This window comes from Odocoileus virginianus, chromosome 18, assembly GCF_023699985.2.
Source record: "Odocoileus virginianus isolate 20LAN1187 ecotype Illinois chromosome 18, Ovbor_1.2, whole genome shotgun sequence".
Classification (NCBI taxonomy): Eukaryota; Metazoa; Chordata; class Mammalia; order Artiodactyla; family Cervidae; genus Odocoileus; species Odocoileus virginianus.
Genome location: NC_069691.1, coordinates 55,063,307 through 55,090,540, shown reverse-complemented (window position 1 = coordinate 55,090,540; position 27,234 = coordinate 55,063,307). Strand labels below are relative to the sequence as shown.

Below are 27,234 nucleotides of genomic sequence, written 5' to 3'. Positions count from 1 at the left end.
TCCAGGGAATCTTCCCAACCCAGGGATCAAACCCAGGTCTCCCACATTGCAGGCAGATTTTTTACCAGCTGAGCCACAATGGAAGCCCCAGAATACTGGAGTGGGTAGCCTATCCCTTCTCTAGCAGATCTTCCCAACACAGGAATCAAACCAGAGTCTCCTGCATTGCAGGCGGACTCTTTCCCAGCTGAGCTATGACACAGTAGTTTCTCACAACTACTCAATGATCCAATAATCTTAATCCTGTGTGTTTATCCAAAAAACATGAAAACTGATTACACTAAAACTTATACAAAGTTTTAGTGGCAAATGGTGGTGGCAAATCTATACAAAATTGCCCAGGAGGAACTTAATTCGCCTTCAGATCACTGTTAATAGATGAATGGATAAACTGTGGTATACCCGTATGGTAAAAGGAACAAACTGTTGATAAACACATTACCATTTAGATGGATCTCAAGGTCTTTCTTTAGAATGATAACCACCAGTCTCAAAAGTTTATATACTTCATGCTTCCATTCTCAACTTAGTTCAGTTAGTCAGTCGTGTTTGATTCTTTGCAACCCAATGAACTGCAGCATGCCAGGCCTTCCTGTCCATCACCAACTCCCGGAGTTTACTCAAACTCATGTCCTTTGAGTTGGTGATACCATCCAACCATCTCATCCTCTGTTGTCCCCTTCTCCCACCTTCAATCTTTCCCAGCATCAGGGTCTTTTCCGATGAGTCAGTTCTTCACATCAGGTGGCCAAAGTATTGGGAGTTTCAGCTTCAGCCTCAGTCCTTCCAATGAATATTCAGGACTGATCTCCTTTAGGATGGGCTGGTTGGATCTTCTTGCAGTCCAAGGGACTCTCAAGAGTCTTCTCCAACACCACAGTTCAAAGGCATGGATTCTTTGGCACTCTGCTTTCTTTATGGTCCAACCCTCACATCCAGGATTACCAGGATGCTGAAATCAAGATGAGGGACTTGCAAGTCTAGAACTGTGAATTTCCTTGAAATCAAGATTAAACTACATGATCTGATTATCTTAACATATCAAGATTGATTTTGTGTATAAGAACTTCTAGTAGCTAAGTTTTAAGAAGCCATCTGGGTCTGTTATTCAGTGTCATAGAATACATATTTACTTCATCACTATCATCACTGTCTTTACTCAATAGACATGATCACTCGAAAGTCAAATATTATGCCGTGAAAAAGTACTATGGTTCATAAAAATCTTGATTTCTTACAGACAAATGATAAAAATCATATTTTATAAAGTTAGAGAAAATTTTGAGTGTATATTTGTTTTAATACAGATCTCTCCTTTAGGTTAAATGTTTTGTCTCTCATCTGTAAAAATAAGTTGTAAAATGAAATTTTAAGGGTATAAAATTTCAAGTTAAAAAAGTGATTGGAGATGACTTAGATTATGTAGATTAATTTTCATATCTGAATCTCATTATTTATTGTTGATGAAAATTAATATTTGAAATAAGTGAGAAGACACTGTAATTATTATGAAAATTTAACTTGGAACTAATTTTAATGCATTATTTTTATAAATGTTCAGAACCTTAAATAAAAATGCATGTTGTATTCCTGGATTTTTCAAAAATAAATTCTTAGTGAAAATTTTATATAGATAGGTATAAAAAAAGGATCTTATTTGTGAGTAGGTGTAGGGTGTCTTTATTGCCAGTATTCCTACTAATTTAATTTATATTTTAGAAAGTAAAATTACTTTGTTTTCTTTTTTTAAAGAGTAACATTTATATTTTTCTTTTGCAAAATAACACACAGTATTCTAGGCAGTTTGTGAAACAAAAAATAAACATCATAAAGTAAAGCAGTTAAAATTGCTTATTCAGTTACCTACAGAAGATATCAGTTCAAATTTAGGTGATAGTCTTAGAGTTTTTTAGAAGCAAAATAATTTCTTCATTGATAATATGCCTGCATGCTTAGAAATAGCCATTAGCCAAAGATTGATTTCATCGGTTATTTAGAAGCTCAATTCAAAGCTATTTGATTTAGTTTAGTGAGAATGGTTGAAATTATATTAGTGAAAACTTAGAGAAAGCAGGGGCCTTGTCTTTTTAAAACTTGTTTGTTAGGATTGATTACTCCTTTTAAGAGGACATATTTTTGGTGTCATGTATATTCATATATGTGTACATAATTTACTTAGATGATATAATTTTCTGTTGGATGAGATGGTTTTGTTGTTTAGTAATTAAGTTGTGCCTGACTCTTTTCGATCCCATATACTATAGCCCACCAGGCTCTTCTGTCCATGGGGTATCCTAAGCAAGAATATTGGAGTGGGTTGCTATTTCCTTCTCCAGGGAATCTTCTCTACTCAGGGGTCAAACACATGTCTCCTGCATATCCTGCATTTCAGGTGGATTATTTACTGCTGAGCCACCTGGGAAGCCCATTAGGTGAGATGTGTTTCTATTAGTTAATTGTTCAATGCTAGTAATGACTAGATTCTATGAAAATTCACATAGTTGGACTGTTTCCTTTGTGATAGAACCTAAATGCTTTGTATCTTAGCTAGTCAGCTTTTGTGATTTGCCAATAATCTTGGAAGTTAAAAAGATGGATCCAGAACAAATCATTTGGTTGACTAGTTGTATTAATGAAAGAGTGATAGTTCATTCAATGTAATTATGTATATTTGTGAATGTAGAACTATTAACCTCAATGGGAGTTCAACTTGCTGGAAGGAAAACTTTTTGAATAATACAATTTGTTGTTGACCTTTTTGCATAACTGGATATTCTTATTACAGTAGATATTTTTAATATTGGCTTTATAAATCTAGTCTCTTAGGAATTTCATTTGACTATTTGGAGTGAGAATTGAGGAATGTAACTTCTGAAGAGAAAGTGTATTTTGGAAAGTTATTTTTATTTTATTTTCTTATAAATAATCTAAAGTTTTTAGTTTACCACTTCTACCACAATAGGTTGTAAGAACTATAAGAAACAGGAAGATTTGGAGAATGGAGGAAGTTCAATGGAGTCTTGGGGTTAAACTTAATGAATATTAATGTAAAATAATGCATCTGGGATAGTGAAGAAAGCATTGGATGCAGCACAAGTCTATAGAAAATGAATAGAAGAGAGAAAATAGATAGTAAATTGCAACATAAGAGACATATAGGAAAGAAAGAAAATCAAATAAGACTATTAAAAGCTGATTTCCTTGGCAAGTTTCTTATTTAAAGGGTGAAAATGAGTTATGTTTTCTATAGTCCATATCATACTAAAACCTAGAGGACTGTTAAATTCTAGGTTCTATATACTATTAAGTATTATTCAAAATCTGCTATGTTAAGTTTTGAAAACAATTATTAGGCTCTAAAAATTAGTGGGTCTCAGTATTGGCTTCCCATTAATCACATGGGGAGATTTTGGAATTCCAATGCCCAAGCCACACCCCAGTCTTTTAAGAACCCTTCTGTATAGAGTCAGTCTTTGGTATTTTTTAAAGTTCTCCACATGAATCCGGTATATGATCACATTTGCAATAAAGTCACTAAAGCAGTAATTCTCAAAGTGTGGTACTCAGAGTTCCTACATTAGAATCACCTCAGATGTTAATAAATAAATTTCTGGACTGAGTCTCAAATCTTAAATGTTTTGAATCAGAATATTTGGTGGTGATGAGCTGGAATCAGCATTTTTAGCAAGCAGATATTTCTAGTTATAAAATACATATATACATATATATGTATACACACACACACATATATGTAGACAAATAAAATGATGATAAAATGAATTGAGTAAATTCAATAAGTTGAATCTTCTTCTTAAAGAAATTGATCTTTTATCCTTGAGGAAAATATACAATTATCTTAGTAAGTAAGAAATATTTAATTAAAACACCCTTTCACAAATGTAACTAATATATATTTATTTTCATATATTTTATTTTCAAAAACTTCTATAAGGTGGAGTTATAGAACTTTGTGAAAATAACTTCCCAGGTGGTGCTAGTGATAAAGAACCATCTATACAGATGTAGAGAACAGACATTTGGACTCTGTGGGAAAAGGCGAGAGGGGGATGATCTGAAAGAATAGCATTGAAACGTATATTATCAATTGTGGAACAGATCACCAGTCCAGGTTTGACGCAAGAGACAAGTGCTCAGGGCTGGTGCACTGGGAAGACCCAGAGGGATGGGATGGGGAGGGAGGTGGGAGGGGGGATCAGGATGGGGAACACATGTAAATCCATGGCTGATTCATGTCAATATATGGCAAAAACCACTACAATATTGTAAAGTAATTAGCCTCCAACTAATATAAGTAAATGAAAAAAAAAATAAATGTGATTTAGTTCACTTAAAAAAAAAAAAAAAAAAACCCACCTGCCAATGCAGGAAATGTAAGAGACTCAGGTTTGATCTCTGGGTTGGGAAAGATCCCCTGGAGAAGGAAAGGGCAACCCACTCCAGTATTCTGGCCTGGAGAATCCCATGAATAGAGGAGTCTGGCCAGCTATGGTCCATGGGGTCACAAAGAGTCAGACACAACTGAAGCAACTTAGCACACAGCACACTGTAAAGTAGATCTAAGCACCAATTAAGTTCAGCGAAATAACTATCATGTACAATACTGCAGACCTAGATTGTAGTAATGGGATCGAGATCTGAATTTCTGTCCTTAAATCTGAATCCTGTGATTTATTCCATCAGGTGATTCTCCTAAGCTTCCCTCTCTCTGGTCACCATGTCTAAGCATCTTCTTTATTTCTTCCCTATAATCTACTTTTACTAGTCTTAGTCCAAATCATTTGCCCCGTCAGTACCCCAGTGTCTTCTTTTCAGTCTTCCAACTTGCTATCTGTAATCAGTGTCATTGTCCATTTTATTGTTTCTGGTAACCACCTGAGTTCAGAGTAGATGTTAAAGAGAAACAGAGCTATGAAAGATCTCAAATATCCTGTTTTACCAGCCATTTATTTCCCAGCTGCTGAATTTACAGAAATTTGATTTCTGTGACTTTAATCATCATTTAAGTTACAATCATGGTTAAAACTTAGGCTTTATCTTTATTGAAAATTCAGTGACCATTGTTTTCTTTTCCCCACAATACATGATAAAATCTTTGAATGAAAAACTATAATCAGTATTTTATATCATTTTTTATAATAGCTAGAATAATGCCTGTTTTATAAGACATGAAAATAATTATTGGGAGATGCCTAGGTTTTTAAAAAATGTCCATCCCTAAAAGATTTATTATTCCTTTCCTTCTGATCGTAAGTAATATTTCTGTTGTGGTTACTTGTCACTCTGCAGTCATGCCCCATTCTCTTTAATTCTTGATTCTGGTTCTGGCCTCAGTTAATTTCCTAACCTGCCTAGACTTCCTGGTTTACCTATTCAATATTTTTAATCAGGACTGCCTTGTTTATGCCTTGACTTGCCATCATTCTTTCAACAACCATAACCTTAAGAATTACAAGGAAAGTACCATAATTAGAACTGAATTGAAACAATTCAATTAGAACAAATTGGAATGATTTTAAAAGACCATTTGAAGAGATTTTTGAACATCTGATGTTAAAATATAAGGTCTGATTTGATAGGTTTTGTATATGTATGTTTTGGAAATTGGTATATATTAGTAAAAGATATTGTGATTTTCAGTTTATTGGGAATTTGTGAAAATCCTATAATGTTAAGTCTTTGTATTTAGCAGCAATTTTACTCTATGGAGAAACAGCCTATATATGCTAGAGGAAGCATAAAGTTGGTCATATTGACAAGTGTTTTAGCCAATATTAGTCTGCCTCAATATCTGGAGGATAATAAAGATAATTTTGGTTTACAGTTCCTTCCTAGAGTATGGTTTTCAAATTTAAGATGAGAGATTAACGCAGGGAGAGTGTGTAACCCATATTTGCTGGAATTGTTTCCATGAAAATAAAAGGATACAGAGAACATGATTTATCATTTAAAGCACTCGACAATCAACACATGCAGTTTTTCCATGCATTATCAAAATGATTAGACTTTGAACAGCAATTCTTCAGGTTTCCAGTCTCTAATTTCCTTCCTTCACTGCTCAGGAGGCTTAGTGATGCTGAGATATTAGCTAGTTTTAGATTTGGAAATAGAAATAAAGACAAGCACTTAAGGCCCTCGGGCTGCTGCCTATGCAGCATTTAAGCCTGTGTGCATAGGTTCACTGGCTTGCTCTGCATTTTTGCTCTGTTCACTATACATCCTCAGGCCCGGTCACTTAAAGTAAATAGGCCACAGCATCTAAGAAAATGCTTATAGCTCTTATATCCCTCAACACTGCTCAACACTGGGAAAATAAAAATTTGGCCATAATAATAGAGACTACGATCCCTACAATTAAAATGAAATTGTATTAGCCACTTCTCTATGGGCCAGCATCTTCCATGTGTCCAGTTTTGTATTCATATTTCTATCTAGAGTGTTTGGAGGGAGAAACATGCCACTTTTCCATGGCTTCTGGGCAGCAGTACTGCTGGTTTTGCTGTTTCTCTCTCTCCTAGTACACTGATGTTACTCATATCACTACTAATGTTATGCCCACGCTCCTGTCTGATGTTACAGTAATGAGTTTGCTACTCAGTGGCCATGAGATCGCTGACTGTGTACCACCTCCTTCACTGGGGGCCACGGTTCTTTTTGCTCCCAAAGAAAAGGAGACTGTTTCCGCTAGCGCTTTCTGCCATTCTACATAGTCTTACTACCGATGACATACTTTCAAACCACTTTCTCATAACCTTCCTAAATTATTTTCTTTTTAACGGTTCCTTTTTTGAGAAAATTGCTCCTGATTTTTCACAGCTTAGGATGTAGGGGAAGTTAGTGGAAACTTGTCTCATAAGCAGAATCCTTTCTGATAGCCATCCCGACTTCGATATAGGATTACCCTGCTTTGGCGCCTCTTTATCTTTGGGGCGGGTTTCTGTTTTCTTGGCGGCACCTTTCCCTACAATTGACTAATCTTTTTGGAATAGTATTTTACTCGCCAGTTTAGATTAAGAGCATTGTCCTCAGTTTCTAGGAAGTGTAGTACCTCTCCACTTTATTTCCTAAGGGATCAAGGTGTCCAGATACAAAGAGGATTTCTTAGACGTCCCTTTTTCATTCCCCAAATGTTCATTTGGCTCGTCGTGTACTCCAGCCACTATAGCAGTTACATGGCATCGAAAAACAAAGCAGATACACTCAAAACCACCGTCTGTGCTTTTATTCTAGATGCTTATGGAAGATCTTTCCATATATCTCAGGCAATTATTTAAATCATGCCCCATTAATCTTAAATACAGGGAAAAAGGAAACGAATTTGGCGACAGTCATCTAGAGGCATATGCTGGTAGCACATAGGTATATGATCTATGGAAGGTAACTCTAATGCTTTTGTGTGAGAGATAAATTTTGGTTCTGATATAAAGTACATTTTTTTAACTGAAAATTTTTAATGTTTCCCCAGAACTCATGAGAAATAATACTGAGGCTGTCAGGATAAATTGTAGAGGGCTTAGAAATGGACAAAGGAGACTATAGGATATTCTGATTCTTTGAATGACTTTCTGTTGTCCACTTCATTTTAAACTATTTAAGAGTAGAGGGTAAATTGTGGAAAACTGAGGGCAATGCAAATGATTCTTGACCATAGCAAGGAAAATGAATTTTGTCCAGTATAGAATATTAATCTCTGTAAGTCAAATACTCATTTGAACTAGTTTCAACAGCCTGTTAGTTTTCTTATTAGTTCACTGAAGAAAATCTTTGACTAGTTTCTTTTTATATTTGTACAAGAGTCATGATGTTACTTTTTCATAGTTTGCTAGACTTATGAATGAAGTTTGATTCCTATATGTATAGGCCCTTTAGACTGCTTTGAAACTACTGTACTTCATAAAAAAAAGATGATGACTACTTGCACAGTGATGAACAACTGTATGAAAACTAAAGAAAAAACATATCATTGAAAAAATTGAGTGTAGATAGTTTATTCTTAAGGCATTGAGTGTTAACTCTTTATAAAACTTCTTATAAACACCGCAAGTAAATTGTATGCATTTTTCAAACCATTTTTTTCAGTTATGGCTCTCACAGTCTGCATAATTAACCACTTTTCAAAAAGGTATTTGGGAGATTTAATAGATACTTTGATTTAATGAAATGTGACCAGCAAAAAAGTGTTTTATAGTTTAATCAACTTATGTGATGGTTATTTTTATTGTCGTTTTTTAATTACTAAGAAGCATGTTTTCATTGTAGCATAGGAAATACTGAAATAATTGAAGAAGAGAATAAGTTTCTCAACCAGATATAAACAAAGTAATGATTTTAAATATTTTGGTTTCTGTACTGCTCTCATAAAATACATATGTATGTATCTGACATTTTTATTTAGAAATTTACTGTATATATTTCTCTATACACAGTTAAAACTTTGAAAATATAATTTTTAATGATAACATGATACTCTAAATTATGACCATGTTAAAATTTAATCATTCCTCTTTTGCGAAATATTTTGAGTATTTCTTTAAGTATTGTTATGATAAAAGTCTGTGATGAATATCTTACTCTAAGATCACTGATGATTTTTCAGGATATTTCTTGGACATTGTAGAATTGCCATCTCAAAGAATTTTTGCATCTTTTAGGCTCTTCATGTGTACTTTCAAATTATTTTGAGAAGGAGTACAACAGTTTACAGTCCTAGCAGAGACTGCCTGTCTTATAAACATAAGCTGGATTTTTAAAGATAATTAGTGTTTTCTATATATACAGAAACCCACATGCATGCATACACATTAGCAGTTATCTTGGTGATCAACAGGTTACTATTTCAAATAAAATTCTAAGTAATGTTCTTATAGTGCATTGATTTGTATTTCCTGACATTGTGCTGTTTTTAAAAAACATTTAGGCATGAAAGAAATTGGCAAAGCTAAGCTAGTATAAAGCAAAATTTGCAAAATGCACATAGCTGAGCCTAACTTTAATTCTTAGTTATTATCTTCTTAACTCATCTTAGGTAAACATTTCTAAGTTCTGGGTAAGCCTTGTCTTTCCTGTAAATGTCACTTAATACATAAAATATTTTTAGTCTTGGCCAGATATAAGATGAAATATGCTACATATAATTCTTAAAGTGCTGGCTGTTTCATATCTACATGCCTAAATCATTTTATTATCTGCTTAATAGCAGAACAAATTAGTCATCCTCTCTGATTCTGGTGCACATTATGCTGAGACATGCCCACCCTAATATGCTTTCTGATAAAGTAAATGCTCACCCTGTCAGAGCACAAATCTTATTTGGGCTCCAGAGAAGTCAAGGGAGAGAGAGCTGAGTCTGCAGTAGGATTGCTTACTCGAGGAGAACTGAGATTTATTAACCAACTTCATTAAATATATGGAAGACCCCAGCTCTCAAGGTTAGCAAATTAGAATTCAAACATGAAACCTTTGTATGAAGTGAAACAGGTGGGAAAAACAAGAAAGAAAGATCTTTGCATTTTACAAAGCAGGGGAGGTAAGCTTATATTAAAGTAACCGTCTGGCTAGCTAAATGGAAAGGTGTGCTCTTCAGTTACTTGCTTGGTTCAGGCATCTGTGACTATAAGCTAAATAACAACACTAATTAAACATCAGAGAGATAGATGGTTGTCAATAAATATGAAATGAAGTCTCAGCCCAAGTTGCATATTGGTTTATTTACAAATAAATATAATTATTTATAATTTGTATTTTAAAGTAAAATTTAACATACCTGATTTTTGTATGTGAAGCATGTATCTACACAATGCTAAATAAGTTTCAATTTGGAATAAAATTTTGCATGCTACATTTCAATGTAATAGAAATGAACTGACATTTACAGAAATTGTTTTTGATATTATGGAAAGAGTTTCAGTCAAGATGTTAATAGTAATGATGTAGGTAGCTGCAATGATCTGTTTTATGTTTTGTTTTATTTATTGATTTATTTTTGCTGTTTTCCAAGTCTCCTGTCTTATATTGTTTATACCCATGAGTCAAGTTTTTCATAGTTTTGGAGAATACAGATTCTATTCTGTCATCTAAAAACACTGTTATTTTCTGCCCTCTCTTCTGTCATTTAATACTATAATTTGGGTATATAAGAATAATTATGTTAGCAGCTTATAGTATTCATTTACTTTTGACCAGAAGAAAATGAGTGAAATGGAGATAAAGAACAAGACATCAGGAATCAGTAGAGAGAATATCAGCATTGTAGGTTTTCATATTGATAGATGGAGTTTATGAAGCTAAAGGAAAAGGCAATACTTTTCAATGAACTAGGATATCAGAAAATCCTTGAATTCTGAATCTGTTTTCATTCATTATTGTTTTTTTTTTTTAAATCAAGAAAGCAGGTGAGGAAACAGTTCAGTCGCTCAGTTGTGTCTGACTCTGAAACCCCATGGACTGCAGCATGCCAGACCTCCCTGTCCATCACCAACTCCCGAAGAATTTACTCAAACTCATGTCCTTTGAGTCGGTAATGCCATCCAACCATCTCATCCTCTGTCATCCCCTTCTCCTCCCGCCTTCAATCTTTCCCAGCATCACGGTCTTTTCCAGTGAGTCAGCTCTTCGCATCAGGTGGCCAAAGTATTGGAGTTTCAGCTTCAACATCAGTCCTTCCAATAAATATTCAGCACTGATTTACTTTAGGATGGACTGGTTGGATCTCCTTGCAGTCCAGGGGACTCTAAACAGTCTTCTCAAACACTGCAGTTCAAAAGCATCAATTCATCGATGCTTAGCTTTCTTTATAGTCCAACTCTCACATCCATACATGACTACTGGAGAAACCACCGCTTTGACGAGACGGACCTTTGTTGGAAAAGTAATGTCTCTGCTTTTTAATATTCTCTCTAGGTTGGTCATAACTTTTCTTCCAAGGAGCAAGCGTCTTTTAATTTCATGGCTGCAGTCACCATCTGCAGTGATTTTGGAGCCCAAAAAATAGTCTGTCACTGCTTCCACTGTTTCCCCATCTATTTGCCATGAAGATGGGACCAGATGCTATGATATTAGTGTTCTAAATATTGAGTTTTAAGCTAACATTTTCTCTGTCCTCTTTCACTTTCATCAAGATACTCTTTAGTTCTTCCTCGCTTTCTGCCATAACTGTGATATCATCTGCATATCTGAGGTTATTGATATTTCTCTCAGCAATCTTGATTCTAGCTTGTGCTTCATCTAGTCCAGCGTTTCTCATGATGTACTCTGCATAGAAGTTAAATAAGCAGGGTGACAATATGCAGCCTTGACGTACTCCTTTTCCTATTTGGAACCAGTCTGTTGTTCCATGTCCAATTCTAACTGTTGCTTCCTGACCTGCATACAGATTTCTCAAGAGGCAGGTCAGGTGGTCTGGTATTCCCATCTCTTTCAGAATTTTTCACAGTTTATTGTGATCCACATAGTCAATAGGGAAAAATAGATGTTTTTCTGGAACTCTCTTGCTTTTTCGATGATCCAGCAGATGTTAGCAATTTGATCACTTTGTGGATTGAACCACCAAAATTTTCCATATTAAGAGCCAATTGTTCTTACTTCTGACTTCTGTTGTGGAATTGGGTTAAATTGAATGGAGTTCACACAGAATAATCAGTGTTCATTAGCCCTAAATTCTACGCTTTCCTTAGAAATGGTGTTGCAGAGATGTTAAAAGTCTTCAAATAGTTTCTAATACTGACCCTGTTACTTAGCAGTATTTGTTAATATGTCTGAGACTTAGATTGTTCATCACTAAAAATGGAGATAATAGTTCATATTTCTTAGGGTTGTTCCATTACTAATGTCTGATACATAATCATTTGTTTCATAAATGCTTGCAGCTGTTGTTTCATTATTCTTGTTACCAACATGATAGCTAAGATATGTGTCCTTGAGTGACTACATTCTTGCTTACCAGTCATACCTATAAGAAAATGATACAGGCTGAAATAAAAATTGGGAAATAAATGAGCTATAAATGGGCTTTGTGCTCAAATAATCCATACCCTCTTTATCATAAACTTAATCAAATTTAAGAAACTCCTGAAAATAAGAGGCAAAGTCTAGATGTACTGAAACAGGTTATATTGTATTACAGAGGCCTCTCCCTTCACCTGTAGGAGAATCAAAATCTGTGGCACAAGCCATAGCTCCTTAACTTAGTTAGGAATGTCACAATATCTTTTTTAGGTAGGGTTTGAAATTATAATGTCATTGAATACTAGAGCTGAAAAGGGCTTTGGTGATCACCTCACTGATGTCTTAATTTTATAGATGAAAGAACTGAGACCAGGATCATAGTATGATTTGTTCAGAGTCAATCAAATGGTCAGTGGCAGAGATAAAAAAGAATGCTGGTAGTCTCATAGCCAGTGTAGATATGAAAGTTTTATATCAGCAGACCTTAAAAACAGTTTCAGTAAGAAGCAGCTGGAGACACAAATGCACTTTATTATATTCTGCAAGAAAAATGAATCTGAAAATAGTTTTATTCCAAGAGAACAATATTCCACCGAAATTAGGTTTAAAAACTGTCAACAATAAAATAATTCTATCAGCTATTTAAAGTACAATTATTGCTGTGAAGTACTTGGTAGTCTAAGGATGTTTTTATATCACACCAAAACATCTGGACACTTCAATCAACCAGACATATTTACATTTTATAGACAGAACCCAAGAGATAGAGCAAATTTAGAATTTTTGGTTTTTTTTTTAGCCACAGGATTAAGTGTGGCATAAATGTGTGAAACAAGCCTACTTCTAACAGAGAATACTCAGTTAAAAATGAATTTGCTTATCACTACTCTGATCTATTATTTATCTAGTATTTGTTTTACATTTTAATTCCTAGAAGGCAAACTTATTTCTGTCTTCTGAAAGTCCTGTACTGGGAGGGATAAGAGGGGGATGAGATACAGAAATGTAATCTTTATATTTTATCAGTGAAGATATATTACTTAAATTTGCCAGGAAAGCATAACTTGTTATTTTTCTACTAATATTGTGCTAGGTTTTAGGATGCAGTCCTAGAAAAGTAGCCTGCTTCTAAAGAAACAGTCATCTTTCAAGAAATGAAACCAGGAATACTTTACTTTTTGTCTTCCAGTACAGTTCTTCTCATACATTCTTCAAAAGGTAAAGGTTACCTCCTCCAATAGTTAACTTTATTAATTTTACCATTCAGTAGCTATTTAATTTATTCAATTAATATTTATTATGTTTGAACTATTTACCAGATGGTGTATTAATTGTTGGACATATAACAGTGAACAAGTTAGAAGGCTCTTAGCTTCAGAGGTTCTGGCGATTGATGTGAGATACAGGGAGGTAATGACACTCTGTGTGATAAGGACCCTGGCAGAAGAGCATATGGGATGCTGGGGAGCAAGAGAGGTGGCATCCCACAGAGCTTTGGTGTCTTGGTTAAAGTCAAGTCAAGAGAGATGGAGGGGAAAGAGAAGAGAAAAAAGAAAGAGAGAGGAGGGTGGGAGGAAAGATGAAAGCTGAAAAAACACTTTGAACGGCCAAAGGCAATGTTGAGGTGCCAGATGGAGTTGAACATTAGGATTAAAATACTGATAGCTTATGGTGAACTATGTCAGATTCTTGATCTCCAAAGATTTAGCTTTAGGACCAGGGACCAGGCTCAATCACTCAAGAGCTTTTATGTTGCAGAGTTTTAATAAAGTATAAAAAGGGACAGAGAAAGCTTCTGCACAGACATCAGAAGGGGGATGGAGAGTGCCCGCTTTGCTACTCTAAGCAAGAGAGTTATATACTTTTTAATTGGTTATTACAATAGATCAAAAGAATGTCAGTTCAGTTCAGTATCTCAGTCATGTCCAACTCTTTGTGAGCCCACAGACTGCAGCATGCCAGGCTTCCCTGGCCATCATCAACACCCAGAACCTACTCAAATTCATGTCCATCAAGTTGGTGAAGTCATGCGACAATCTCATCCTCTATCATCTCCTTCTCCTCCTGCCTTCAAACCAACATTAGGGTCTTTTTCAATGAGTCAGTTCTTTGCATCAGGTGGCCAAAGTATTGGAGTTTCAGCTTCTGCATCAATCCTTCCAATGAATATTCAGCACTGATTTCCTTTAGGATGGACTGGTTGAATCTCCTTGCAGTCCAAGGAACTCTCAGCAGTCTTCTCAATCACTGCAGTTCAAAAGCTTCAATTCTTCCGTTCTCAGCTTTCTTTATAGTCCAACTCTCACATCCATACATGACCACTGGAAAAACCGTAGCCTTGACTAGACAGACCTTTGTTGGCAAAGTAATGTCTCTGCTTTTTAATATGCTGACTAGGTTGGTCATAAGTTTCCTTCCAAGGACCAAGCATCTTTTAATCTCATGGCTGCACTCACAACCTGCAGTGATATTAAAACCCAGAAAAATAAAGTCTATCACTGTTTCCCTGGTTTCCCCATCTATTAGCCGTTAAATGATGGGACAAGATGCCATGATCTTAGTTTTCTGAATGTTAAGCTTTAAACCAACTTTTTCACTCTCCTCTTTCACTGTCATCATGATGCTCTTTAGTTCTTCTTTGCTTTTTGCCATAAGGGTTGGGTCATCTGCATATCTAAGATTATTGTTGTTTCTCCTGGCAATCTTGATTCATGCTTGTGCTTCATCCAGCCCAGCATTTCTCATGTAAGTTAAATAAGCAGGGTGACAATATACAGTCTTCACTGTAAGCCAGAGAGTTATGGTGTTTTTAATTGGTTACTACAATAAAATCAAAAGAATGTCTCAAGGTTGTAAAGATCTTACTAGACCTACTCCCACAGTTTACATTTTAAGATGAGAGGATTAGAGCTAACAATAGAAAGATCTTACAGGACCCACTCCCATAATACAAAATTTAAGATAACAGGATTAGTGAAAAGGTTCTCAAAAAGGAGAAACATGTTCTTAGGCAGAATACATTGTTGTTATATAATCCTTACTAAGACAAAGGATTCTTCTCTGTTCTTCCCTGGGGGCTCAGAGGGTACGAGTCTGCCTGTAATGCTGGAGACCCAGGTTTGATCCCTGGATGGGGAAGATCCCCTGGACATGGCAACCCACTCAAGTGTTCTTCCCTGGAAAACCCCATGGATGGAGGAACCTGGCAGGCTATGGTTGATGCGGTTGCAAAGAGTCTGACATGACTGAGCGACTTCACTCACTCATTCAATACTAAGAAACGTAGAAAAGAAAATGTCCTTTCCTCCTCCTTGAGAATTCCACACCCTTACCTCCTCTTCCATAAAGAGATCTCTTCAAGAAAATTAAAGATACCAAGGGAACATTTCATGCAAAGATGGGTTTAATAAAGGACAGAAATGATATGTACCTAACAGAAGCAGAATATATTAAGAAGAAGTGGCAAGAATACACAGAAGAACTATACAAAAAAAATCTTCACGACCCAGATAATCACAATGGTGTGATCACTCACTTAGAGCCAGACATCCTGGAATGTGAAGTCAATTTGGCCTTAGGAAGTATCACTACGACCAAAGCTAGTGGAGGTGATGGAATTCCAGTTGAGCTATTTCATGTCCTGAAAGATGATGCTGTGAAGGTGCTACAATCAATATGCCAGCAAATTTGGAAAACTCAGCACAGGACTGGAAAAGGTCGGTTTTCATTCCAATCCCAAAGAAAGGCAATGCCAAAGAATGTTCAAACTACTGCACAATTGTACTCATCTCACACGCTAGTAAAGTAATGTTCAAAATTCTCCAAGCCAGGCTGCAACAGTCCATGAACCATGAACTTCCAAATGTTCAAACTGAATTTAGAAAAAGCAGAGGAACCAGATCAAATGGCCAATATCCACTGGGTCATCAAAAAGCAAGAGAGTTCCAGCAAAACATCTATTTCTGCTTTATTGACTGCCAAAGCCTTTGATTGTGTGGATCACAACAAACTGTGGAAAATTCTGAAAGAGATGGGATTATCAGACCACCTGACGTGCCTCTTGAGAAACCTGTTTGCAGGTCAGGAAGCAATAGTTAGGACTGAACATGGAACAATAGATTGGTTTCAAATCGGGAAAGGAATATGTCAAGGCTGCATATTTTAACCCTGCTTATTTAACTTATATGCATAGTACACCAGGAGAAACACTGGACTGGATAAAGCACAAGTTGGAATCAAGATTGCCGGGAGAAATATCAATAACCTCAGATATGCAGATGACACCACCCTTATGGCAGAAAGTGAAGGAGAACTAAATAGCCTCTTGATGAAAGTGAAAGAAGAGAGTGAAAACATTGGCTTAAAGCTCAACATTCAGAAAACTAAGATCATGGCATCTCGTCCCATCTTCATGGCAAATAGATGGGGAAATAATGGAAACAGTGAGAGACTTTATTTTTTGGGCTCTAAAATCACTGCAGATGGTGACTGCAATCATAAAATTAAAAGACGCTTGCTTCTTTAAAGGAAAGTTATGACCAATCTAGACAATGTATTAAAAAGCAGAGACATTACTTTGCCAACAAGGTCCATCTCGTCAAACCATCTCTGTGGTTTTTCCAGTGGTCATGTATGGATGTGAGAGTTGGACTATAAAGAAAGGTGAGCATGGAAGAACTGTTGCTTTTGAAATGTGGTTTTTGTGAAGACAGTTGAGAGTCCCTTGAACTGCAAGGAGATCCAAGCAGTCCATCCTAAAGGAAATCAGTGCTGGATATTTATTGGAAGGACTGATGCAGAAGCTGAAACTCCAATACTTCGGCCACCTGATGTGAAGAACTGACTCATTGTAAAAGACCCTGATCCTGGAAAAGATTGAAGGCGGGAGGAGAAGGGGATGACAGAGGATGAGATGGTTGGAGGCATCACTGATTCAATGGACATGAGTTTGTGTTAACTGTGGGATTTGGTGATGGACAGGGAGGCCTGGCTTTCTGCAGTCCATGGTGTCCAAAGAGTCGGACACAACTGAGCTACTGAACACAACTAAACTGATCCCTTCTAAACCCCAGACTTCTTATCTATCTGCCTACGATAGATAGATAGGATTGAGAGAGTACTCAATAGTAAGGAAATATACAGCAGAAATAAAAGCTGAAAAGTGAGTATAGTATGTGTGGCCTGAAAGTTACATCTTTTTCCAAGGACACTGGAAAGGAACTGAAAGGTTTTAGGTAGTGGAATGGCCATCTCATTTCACAATAGACTGGATATTCACACTAACTCATTTCCCTAGTGTCATATTCTTCCTTTCATTATTGTTTTTTTCAAATATATGTCTCAATTATCTAAGAATAATTTGCAATACCATAGGCTAAGAACTATGCCTTATATTAGTATTTCTTATATTTAGATGCTATGTAGTACTTTTAATATGATGGAATGTATTTTTATAATATTCAATATTTAAAGTTCGCCACACATTATATTCTTTACATGCTTTTAAATAAATTATAAAATTATAAAAATTATCTTTAAAATGTGTGAGGGGCCCATGAAAATTATTTTAGCATTACTCAAGCAAAATATTCAAAGACCACTGTTTTTCAATTGAAATTCTGAAATAGGTAGAAAAAAAAGCAACAGAAATTCAGATAGAACCTGAAACTCAAGGAGGGATAAACAATGGGCAAAATGAGGAGCTAAGTAAAAATTATTTTCAGAGAAGTAGGCATCATTAGAGAGGCAAGATATGAATGGCTAGTGAGCTGCCACGCTCTCATATGCAAATAATTCTAGATTGCATCATCTCATAATATAGAAATACCGCTTTACTACTTAGAGTGTGCACTGTGGTATAGCGTCCAGGTATCTCTGAGGATGGGGCATTCATTCCTTTACAGGCTACTCTAGGAAATTGGCTTTGTTTGAAAGTAGTTGTCCTCTGTGAGGTCATACCTTCTCTCTTCCCTGGGTTGGCTTGCATCTGAGGAGTCATTTAAAGCAATGATACAGATTCATGGACTCCCCTTTTCTTAACTTACCCATGTCCAGAGGGTCTTTCCAGTTGCCGAACTCTCTCTAGGATTAATTGACCTAATTGACCTGGAATTAGGAATTAGCATTGACCTGGAAAATTCTCTTTGCCTGATTCTGCCTATTTAACTCTTTTGAAGATATTAACGGCCCTCCCTGATAAAATTTGTGCAAGTGTATCTGAGTCTGTTTCCTTGAAAGATGTGTATGTGTGTGCTGTCTCTCAGTCGTGTCCAACTCTGAAATCCATGGACTGTAGCCCACCAGGTTCCTCTATCCATGGAATTTTCCAGGGAAGAATACTGGAGTGGGTTGTCATTTCCCATTCCAGGGGATCTTCCCGACCCAGGTATTGAATCTGAGTCTCTTGCTTTTCCTACGTTGGCAGACAGATTCTTTACCACTGAGTCACCTAGCAAGCCCTGTTTTCTGGGACCCCAGCCTAAGACATTTTGTTGGAAACTTACTAGCATTATCAAAATTTGGTCATAGAGGCAGCTACATCTAATTTTCAATGATCCTAAATTAATATTAAATACTAATTGATAAATAAGCATTTAAAATATAGAAAATCCTGCATTTAAACATGATAATTGCCTGTGATTTCATGTTTGAAAGAAAGCATTACAGTCTTCATGGCAACCATTTGGTGACTCAGTGGCAAAGAATATGCCTATCAATGCAGGAAGCACAAGTCCCATTCAACTTGGGCTACAGTCCACCAGGTTACAAAAGAGTTAGACATGACCTAGCGAGTAAAAAGCAACAACAACCACAACAAAGTGTTACACTATGGAAAAAAAATGATAAAAATAGAATTACTGCTAGCCTTAAAATGCTGGAACAGTTTCAAATGTTTATTGGTAGTGTGACTTTGAAGACATTTTTGAATCTTAAAAAGAGATACTTGTTGGAGTGGGAAATTCAAAGCAAAAGTTTTCTCAAGAATTTCTTCTTCTTTGATATTCCTTAGAAAATTCCAGTCTACATGAATTTGCTTAGTATTTTACTAGAGACTAGAGACTTAAAAACTGACACCAAGTACTTTAAAAATGCAATAGAAAAAGTAGAATAAAATCAATAATAGTGTGAGGAATGACTTGAACAGCTTGTATTTTCACAGTGGTCATCAAAAAGTAATTTTATATCCAATAATTTGTATCGATTGTTTGTGAAACTGTAATGCATTATGCCATAAGCCTGGTTGTGCAGTTATAAATATATGTATCATTTTGTTGGTCTTGATTTTCTTTTCTTTTTTTTTTTCTTATTGTTTCGTTTTCTCTAAAATGAATTCTATTTCTTAGTATATATGTGGAGGCAAGATTCAGAACCATGACTATTAATTCAAAATAGCTTCAGCCACACAATGGACACTGTCCTCTTTGGGTAATGTAAAACAAAAAACAGGACAAAATAAGTTAAACTGTGTATTATTCAAGAGAAAGTACTTTTGGAATTATCTACAGTATGATCATTAGTTAAGGTGACTTCCAGGGGCCCATTGGAAAGATTTCATTAAAAGCCTGATTTTGCCACCTACGCCAAAAAGATGCATGTGCTAGGGCATATTCAGCATAAAACCTCTCAATATATCTAGAATTTTATCCTGGATACTGAAAATATTACCTCACCAAACTTGTATTGCCCTTGGCTTCTATTTTATGAACCTATCTGAGGGAGGACTCCTTTTCTTTTATTCTTTTAGTCAGAACACTTTGGAAACAAAAAGCCGCAGTGAAAAGAGTTAGTTAATATACTAATTAAGGTGCCCAAGCAAGACATATGTGATATGATTGAAAGCACTTTTTTTTTTTCCTTTCTAATTCTCACATGGACTTGAATTGGGATAAGTGCTGATTCCTAGGGCTGTTTCTTGACTGCCTCAGTGGATATTTATGTTAATTTGGAAGAGATGTTGAAAAGGCCTGGATTCTCTGAAGAAGGAAAGAAGAAGGAGCATGAGAGGGAGGGGATGGCTAAGAGAAGCAGCGGAGGAGGAGGAGGGAGAGGAAATTAGAGAGGGAAGGAGAGAAGAAGGGGCAGGGGAGGAAGAAGGAGAAATTGCATCCGGTGAAGATGGGAGACTATGAGTTATTATGATGTTCGATTAATTTACTACAGGGTAAGTGAGAAAAAGTTCTTCCTCTAGCCTTCTGTTGAGTCCATTTCTCAATACTGAAAAGAGAGGAAAGCAGATTCTATCTGGAGAACAAGAAAAGAAACTGAGCTCTGATTTACAGAAGGAGGGATAATTTTGAAGTAATAGAAGTTAACTCTACAATCTCTCAAGTTTAATCGGATGTGGCTCTTAATCATAGCTCTAGTCTTTTCTGTTTATGAGAACTTGAGCAACTTACTTAATGTCTTTGAACATAATTTCCCTCGTCTAAAAATAAAGTTAGTACCTTTTTTAAGTATTGAAAGTTGAAGGTTGCTGTTAAGTTTTAATTAATACATTTATTCATTTAGTCATCAAATATGTGTCAGGAATGGTCCTATGTCCCAGTTACATAGAAATGCACAATATGGAAGTTCTCTGACCTTAAAAAAGGAAGTTAATAGCTAACAAGTACACAAATAAGACAGCTTACAGAATGAAATAATGAAGATATGATGAGTGGTAGATCAAAGATGACATGGTAATTTTTCATTGCTTTAGAGAAGTATGTTTAGATTGATTCATCGTCAAATGAACCTTTCCCACAACATTTCAGTTGGAAAGTGACTAGTGGAAGTCAGCCACTGAAGCCTGTAGAAAAGCATCTGAGGCAGAATGAACAGCAAGTGCAGAGGCCCTAGAATGCAAAGCTGCATATAGAGAAAAAATGGCCAGATGTAGTCTGGGTTGAAGCTTTTAGTCATCACATGGTAACTATTGAAATGTCATGTTACTCACTGAAGTTCTAACTGTTTCTATTGTAACTGTACTGGATAATTGAATTAATGTGAGCAGGATATTACTGTATTTAGTAGTGAGTGGTTTAATGAATAAATTGCTAAACTAGCAGTCTATACATCCAGTTTTAATTAACAGACTTATTACTATCTTTGGGAACACAATGTGTTTTGTGAATAAACATTACTGATAAATTTAACTTCAATTTCTTGGTCAGATGAATACTTTGTGAGAGGATGGTAATTAAATGAGTCTTCTGACTCACAGAAGTTTATAACTTTGAAGATGGAGCCCTCTTAGTAAATAGCCCTAATAGAACCTATTACTTCTATTAGATGAAGTTATTACCAATCCGTTTTAAGGATTTCAAGGAGTCAGTTAAAATTCATGACTTCCTTCTTCCTCCCACCCTTCTAAGCATAGTATTCCCAGAACTGGATTAAATATATTGATTCATTCCTTCTCCTAGGTATGTGCCATACTTGTTTTATACTCAAGTTCTCATTTAAAGCAGTAATGCACCTTTTATTATATATAATTTTGAGATGCTTCTGATTGAAAGTCAAATCTATTATATAAAATGATTTTAAAAATCCTAAATAAATGGTAAATGGCTTTAACCTCACACTTCCTGAAGTTCTAAGATGCTGCACCCTTAAGTGCATCATTCCTGTAAGTCTCCCAGTGAGCTTTATCATTGTGGGAATTCTGAGATCCTGCTTTCAGGAAAGGTCCAGGACCCAGTTTTAACTTTGGAAATACCATTTATTTCCTTCAGAAATCTGAAGCAGATTTGTGATGTCTCTGTGAAGAAGCACAGTAGCCTCAGGTCCATTCATGTCATCATTAAATAGGAGAGAGAGCAGGGCTGTATCATTCAATACCTTCATACCACTATTATGTTTATTTAAGCAACAAATCTATTAGTGATCAAACTTCATGTTTAAGTGTAAAGCCCAAAGCCCAGCAAGAGCAGAGGAGAACAGCCACTTCTTAAATACACGTTGGCACCTTGCTTCTGAGTTAACTTTTGTTTCTACTTAAATTTGTACTCTTTTTTTTTTTTTCCCTCCCTTGCTTCCACTTAGATTTAGCCATAAATAATTTTGGGGTCTTACAAAATTCATTATTAAGGCTAAGATAAAAATTAATCTATGTTTTATTGTCCACTAATTCTTTGAATGATCTTAGTCTATCAGTGTAAAACATTTCCAAGTATCATAAGGCCTCAAACTTCTCTGGAATTTTATTATCTTCTCTGAGAGAGATCGTAAGCATGATGTATTAAGCCTTTAAAAAAAAAATGCTTTTTGTGCCTGTTTCAATCAGTTGACTAATAGTAATCAAATATTATTTTAACACAGCGAGTATCATCTGAACAGGTTAAATATCAAACAGATAAAGGCCAATTTTAACCAAAGAGAAGAATTTCCTTTAGAGTCACTGATACTCCATCACTTTATTTTTTTTTCCATTTATTTTTATTAGTTGGAGGCTAATTACTTTACAATATTGTATTGGTTTTTGCCACACATTGACATTAATCAGCCATGGATTTACATGTATTCCCCATCCCGATCCCCCCTCCCACCCCTTCTCCACCCAGTTCCTCTGGGTCTTCCCAGTGTACCAGGCCCGAGCACTTGTCTCATGCATCCAACCTGGGCTGGTGATCTGTTTCACCCTTGATAATATACATGTTTCGATGCTGTTCTCTCGAAACATCCCACCCTCGCCTTCTCCCACAGAGTCCAAAAGTCTGTTCTGTACATCTGTGTTTCTTTTTCTGTTTTGCATATAGGGTTATCATTACCATCTTTCTAAATTCTATATATATGCGTTAGTATACTGTATTGATCTTTATCTTTCTGGCTTATTGCACTATGTATAATGGGCTCCAGTTTCATCCATCTCATTAGAACTGATTCAAATGAATTCTTTTTAATGGCTGAGTAATATTCCATGGTGTATATGTACCACAGCTTCCTTATCCATTCGTCTGCTGATGGGCATCTAGGTTGCTTCCATGTCCTGGCTATTATAAACAGTGCTGTGATGAACACTGGGGTGCATGTGTCTCTTTCAGAAACACTGGTTTCCTCAGTGTTATGCCCAGAAGTGGTACTGGCACAAAGACAGAAATATAGATCAATGGAACAGAATAGAAAGCCCAGAGATAAATCCATGTACCTATGGACACCTTATCTTCGACAAAGGAGGCAAGACTACACAATGGAAAAAAGACAACCTCTTTAACAAGTGGTGCTGGGAAAACTGGTCAACCACTTGTAAAAGAATGAAACTAGAACACTAACACCATACACAAAAATAAACTCAAAATGGATTAAAGATCTACATGTAAGACCAGAAACTATAAAACTCCTAGAGGACTACATAGGCAAAACACTCTCAGACATAAATCACAGCAGGATCCTCTATGACCCACATCCCAGAATATTGGAAATAAAAGCAAAACTAAACAAATGGGACCTAATGAAACTTAAAAGCTTTTGCACAACAAAGGAAACTATAAGCAAGGTGAAAAGACAGCCCTCAGATTGGGAGAAAATAATAGCAAATGAAGCAACAGATAAAGGATTAATCTCAAAAATATACAAGCAGCTCCTGCAGCTCAGTTCCAGAAAAATAAATGACCCAATCAAAAAATGGGCCAAAGAACTAAACAGACATTTCTCCAAAGAAGACATACAGATGGCTAACAAACACATGAAAAGATGCTCAACATCACTCATTATCAGAGAAATGCAAATCAAAACCACAATGAGGTACCATTACATGCCAGTCAGGATGGCTGCTGTTCAAAAGTCTACAAGCAATAAATGCTGGAGAGGGTGTGGAGAAAGGGGAACCCTCTTACACTGTTGGTGGGAATGCAAACTAGTACAGCCGCTATGGAGAACAGTGCGGAGATTTCTTGAAAAACTGGAAATACTCCATCACTTTAAAAAGAACAGATATTAAGAGTATCATCCTTAATAATCAATAGAAGATGGAAGTTATATTATTTGGAACCACCTGCATAGGTATGCAACTTATCACACAGTATGCAAGTCACACAGTGTCCTGCACTGAGAGGGGTTCCATGCTTGGTTTAATATTTGGCTATTTGAAATTTGTAATTTTTGAATACAAGGCTTCATGTTTTCATTTTACACTGGACCTTGCAAATTATGTGGCCAACCTGGTTATATTTTATGATGTATTTATAATTTTGTTTTAATTTGTTTTCCAAGAATCCAGTATGTCCAAGCATGCATAGCTACTGGTGAGTGAGGTGAAGTTTTTTTGGTTTTGTTTCTTTTTTTTTTTTTCAGTATAGTTGATAAGGTATTCTTTCATATTTCCCATGTTTGTATTCAAATATCTAGATTAGGAACTGAATTGATATTTGGATTGAAAGTCAGTCACAAAATAAAATTTAATTGGTCAGTGCTTCCCTGGTAGTTCAGCTGGTAAAGAATTCACCTGCAATGCAGGAAACCCCGGTTCGATTCCTGGGTTGGGAAGATCCACTGGTGAAAATGATAGGCTACCCACTCCAGTATTCTTGGGCTTCCCTGGTGGCTTAGCTGGTAAAGAATCCACCTGTAATGTAGGATACCTGGGTTCAATCCCTGGATTGGAAAGATCCCCTGGAGAAGGGAACGGCTACCCACTCCAGTATTCTAGCCTGGAGAATTCCATGGACTGTATAGTACATGGGGTCACACAGAGTTGGACATGACTGAGCAACTTTCACTTTCACTTCATGGAAAAGAATGATAAAAATATTCAGGAAATGCAGATAAAGACTAGACAAGAAAATGACCTTAAAATGCAATATAAGATTTTGACTGAACATTTGGCTGATGTCTATACACTGATAATATTTGAAAGAGAATATATTATTTATTTCTCTTGCTCTCTTTTTTAAAATTTGTGCACTTAGACAATGGCTTCCCTAATAGGCTTGCAGCATCCTGCTCTTATCAGGATAAAGGGAGGTTGCTGGACCTTCAAACTCCCGTTACAACTTTTCATGTTTCTTTATACTGTTCTCTGTATCTCTAAATCAGTTCAACCTGTACTTTGGCATTCTGCCTCACTCAGCATCCAATGAAAAATCAAAATGAAAGGAATTAAAGCATTAGATGTGATTAAAATTTAACATCTACTGCTTAACTCTCATTAGTCCTGTCCTGAATTCATTAAGGCATCAGCACATGGGCCAGTATGTGTTTATGTGATGGTTAAGATATTCTCTTGTTTGAAGATTCAAGAATAGATCAAGAAAAGCCCCCAAGGCCCCTTCTAGGCCTACTGTAATATTTGATATTGAATTCATGAAACAGTCCCCTTCAGGGTAAAAATCACCTCCTAGTAAAGAAAGAAGATGAAACATTTTTTTAAAGATGTATAATATGCCACAACATCAGCTGACAGCACACATTAAAATATATGGAATTTTTAGATCTTTCAGCAGGGTACTCTGCTTAAGAGTCTTAGTAGCATCCAGGAAAGAAGACCGCAAAGATAACACAACTTTTAGATATTAGGACCTTAATGAATAAGAATCTTCATTTGCATTGGATAAAAATAGACAGTGTTAAAAGTATCTTTACCATTAGCTTGTATGCACATTTCAAGGCAGAAGGTTGTTTACGTCTCATTTTATTATTAGCAATATAAGCATTTGGGAGATATGTTTCTTGGAACACTCCTTAAAAATGAAATCCTTTTGAGTAATTGAGGACATTATGCTCATAGTGTTTATGACAAGAATTAATAGTAAAATCTTAAATAATAAGCTGATATCAATGCATTGGACAGTGTACAAAGAATCTTTGCCATTGGTCATCTGAAAAACTTTCATGTAAAATTATGGGTTGGCCAAGAGAGATCACTTTCATATGAGCTGTTAGGTTTTTCTATGGTCATAAGATCTGTAGAAAGACTTAATTGTTCATGATCCATCTTCAGGGTTCACAGTTTCATTGCTTTACTTATTCATTCATTTGTTCATTTATCCAACAAATTTTACTTGACCGCTGTTAAGCACCATCTTTAGTTCTAGACTCTCAGTGACAAGGAAGAGTGAGGCAGGGGGAGGTGGCGGAGACATTGTCTAACTCTCCTTCCACTCAATATCTAGTGAGCTAAGCAGACAATTTAAAAGAATGACAGAAGTAAGCTTCGCTTTGAAACTGTGGTGAATATCATCACAAAGAATTACATGGAGCTAGGAGTTACATGCTAGTTAGTTAAGAAGAATGAGGAAGGCTTCCCTGGAGCTTCTCAAGATTAGACTTGAGATCTGAGATGAGAGGCAGAGTTAATGATATGAGCAAGTTTGAGTCAGGACCAGAATAGGAAAGAGCATAATCTTGATAGATAATAATGGTTTAATAAAAGACAAAATTAGCAAAGTATTCTTTGAACTACGGGATCCTGTTCTTCTTGACTCCAAAGATAATTATCGAACTATTTCAGTGTTCCTGTAAGTTAAAAAGCAATTCTTCTCACATTTATTTCCTTTTATCTAAATATTTTTTTTTTTTTTTTTTAGCATTTTAAAGGGTTGGTACTCACTGAAACACCACTTATTTTAACACTGGACAGGGATGAACTAATGCTGGCTATTTTGAATTGATGATCATATCATAAATCAGATGACATGTTGCATGATGCTTATGTTTCATGCAAAGGAAAAAAGAAATAGAAGTTGATTCCCAGACCTTTCTGTTTGTAGAAATACTGACAGAGCTGACTCATACCTGCCATGGTAGACAATGCTTTGAATACATAATTAGAGATACATTAACTGAACTCTTCTTAAAAAAGGAAATTTCTAAGTGATTGAAGGCATTTGTGTATGTAGTATTTATCATATGAATCAATAAATGCTTTCATAGTAAATCCCCACTCTCTCATAGCATCACACAGAAAGAGAGAGCTTCTTGCTCATGCCATTTCGTTTGGAGGCTGACCTAATGAGCTAGTCACAGCTCTGTCCTCATAAAAGTTAACAGATTTTGCATTGCATTTTAAAAGAAGTTTTAGCAACAGCATATTTCCAGTTTCAGTATTTAAATTCAGAATTGAATGGTTATCATAGTATTTAAGTAACTCTAGCAGCTGGAGAAGGCAATGGCACCCCACTCCAGTACTCTTGCCTGGAAAATCCCATGGACGAAGGAGCCTGGTAGGCTGCAGTCCATGGGGTCGCCAAGAGTTGGACACGACTGAGCGACTTCACTTTCTCTTGTCACTTTCATGCGTTGGAGAAGGAAATGGCAACCCACTGCAGTGTTCTTGCCTGGAGAATCCCAGGGACGGGG

General features: G+C 36.0%; 1 long non-coding RNA gene across 2 annotated transcripts in view; it reads left to right on the top strand.

Moving 5' to 3' along the window:
* Window positions 1-27,234, top strand: part of LOC110142134 (uncharacterized) — a 240,520-nt gene that overhangs the window by 65,575 nt on the left and 147,711 nt on the right. For both annotated transcript variants that reach the window (XR_011492709.1, XR_002315241.2), the window contains exon 2: window positions 13,055-13,179. This is a non-coding gene — a long non-coding RNA (uncharacterized lncRNA). The remainder of the gene's footprint in view (window positions 1-13,054; window positions 13,180-27,234) is intronic.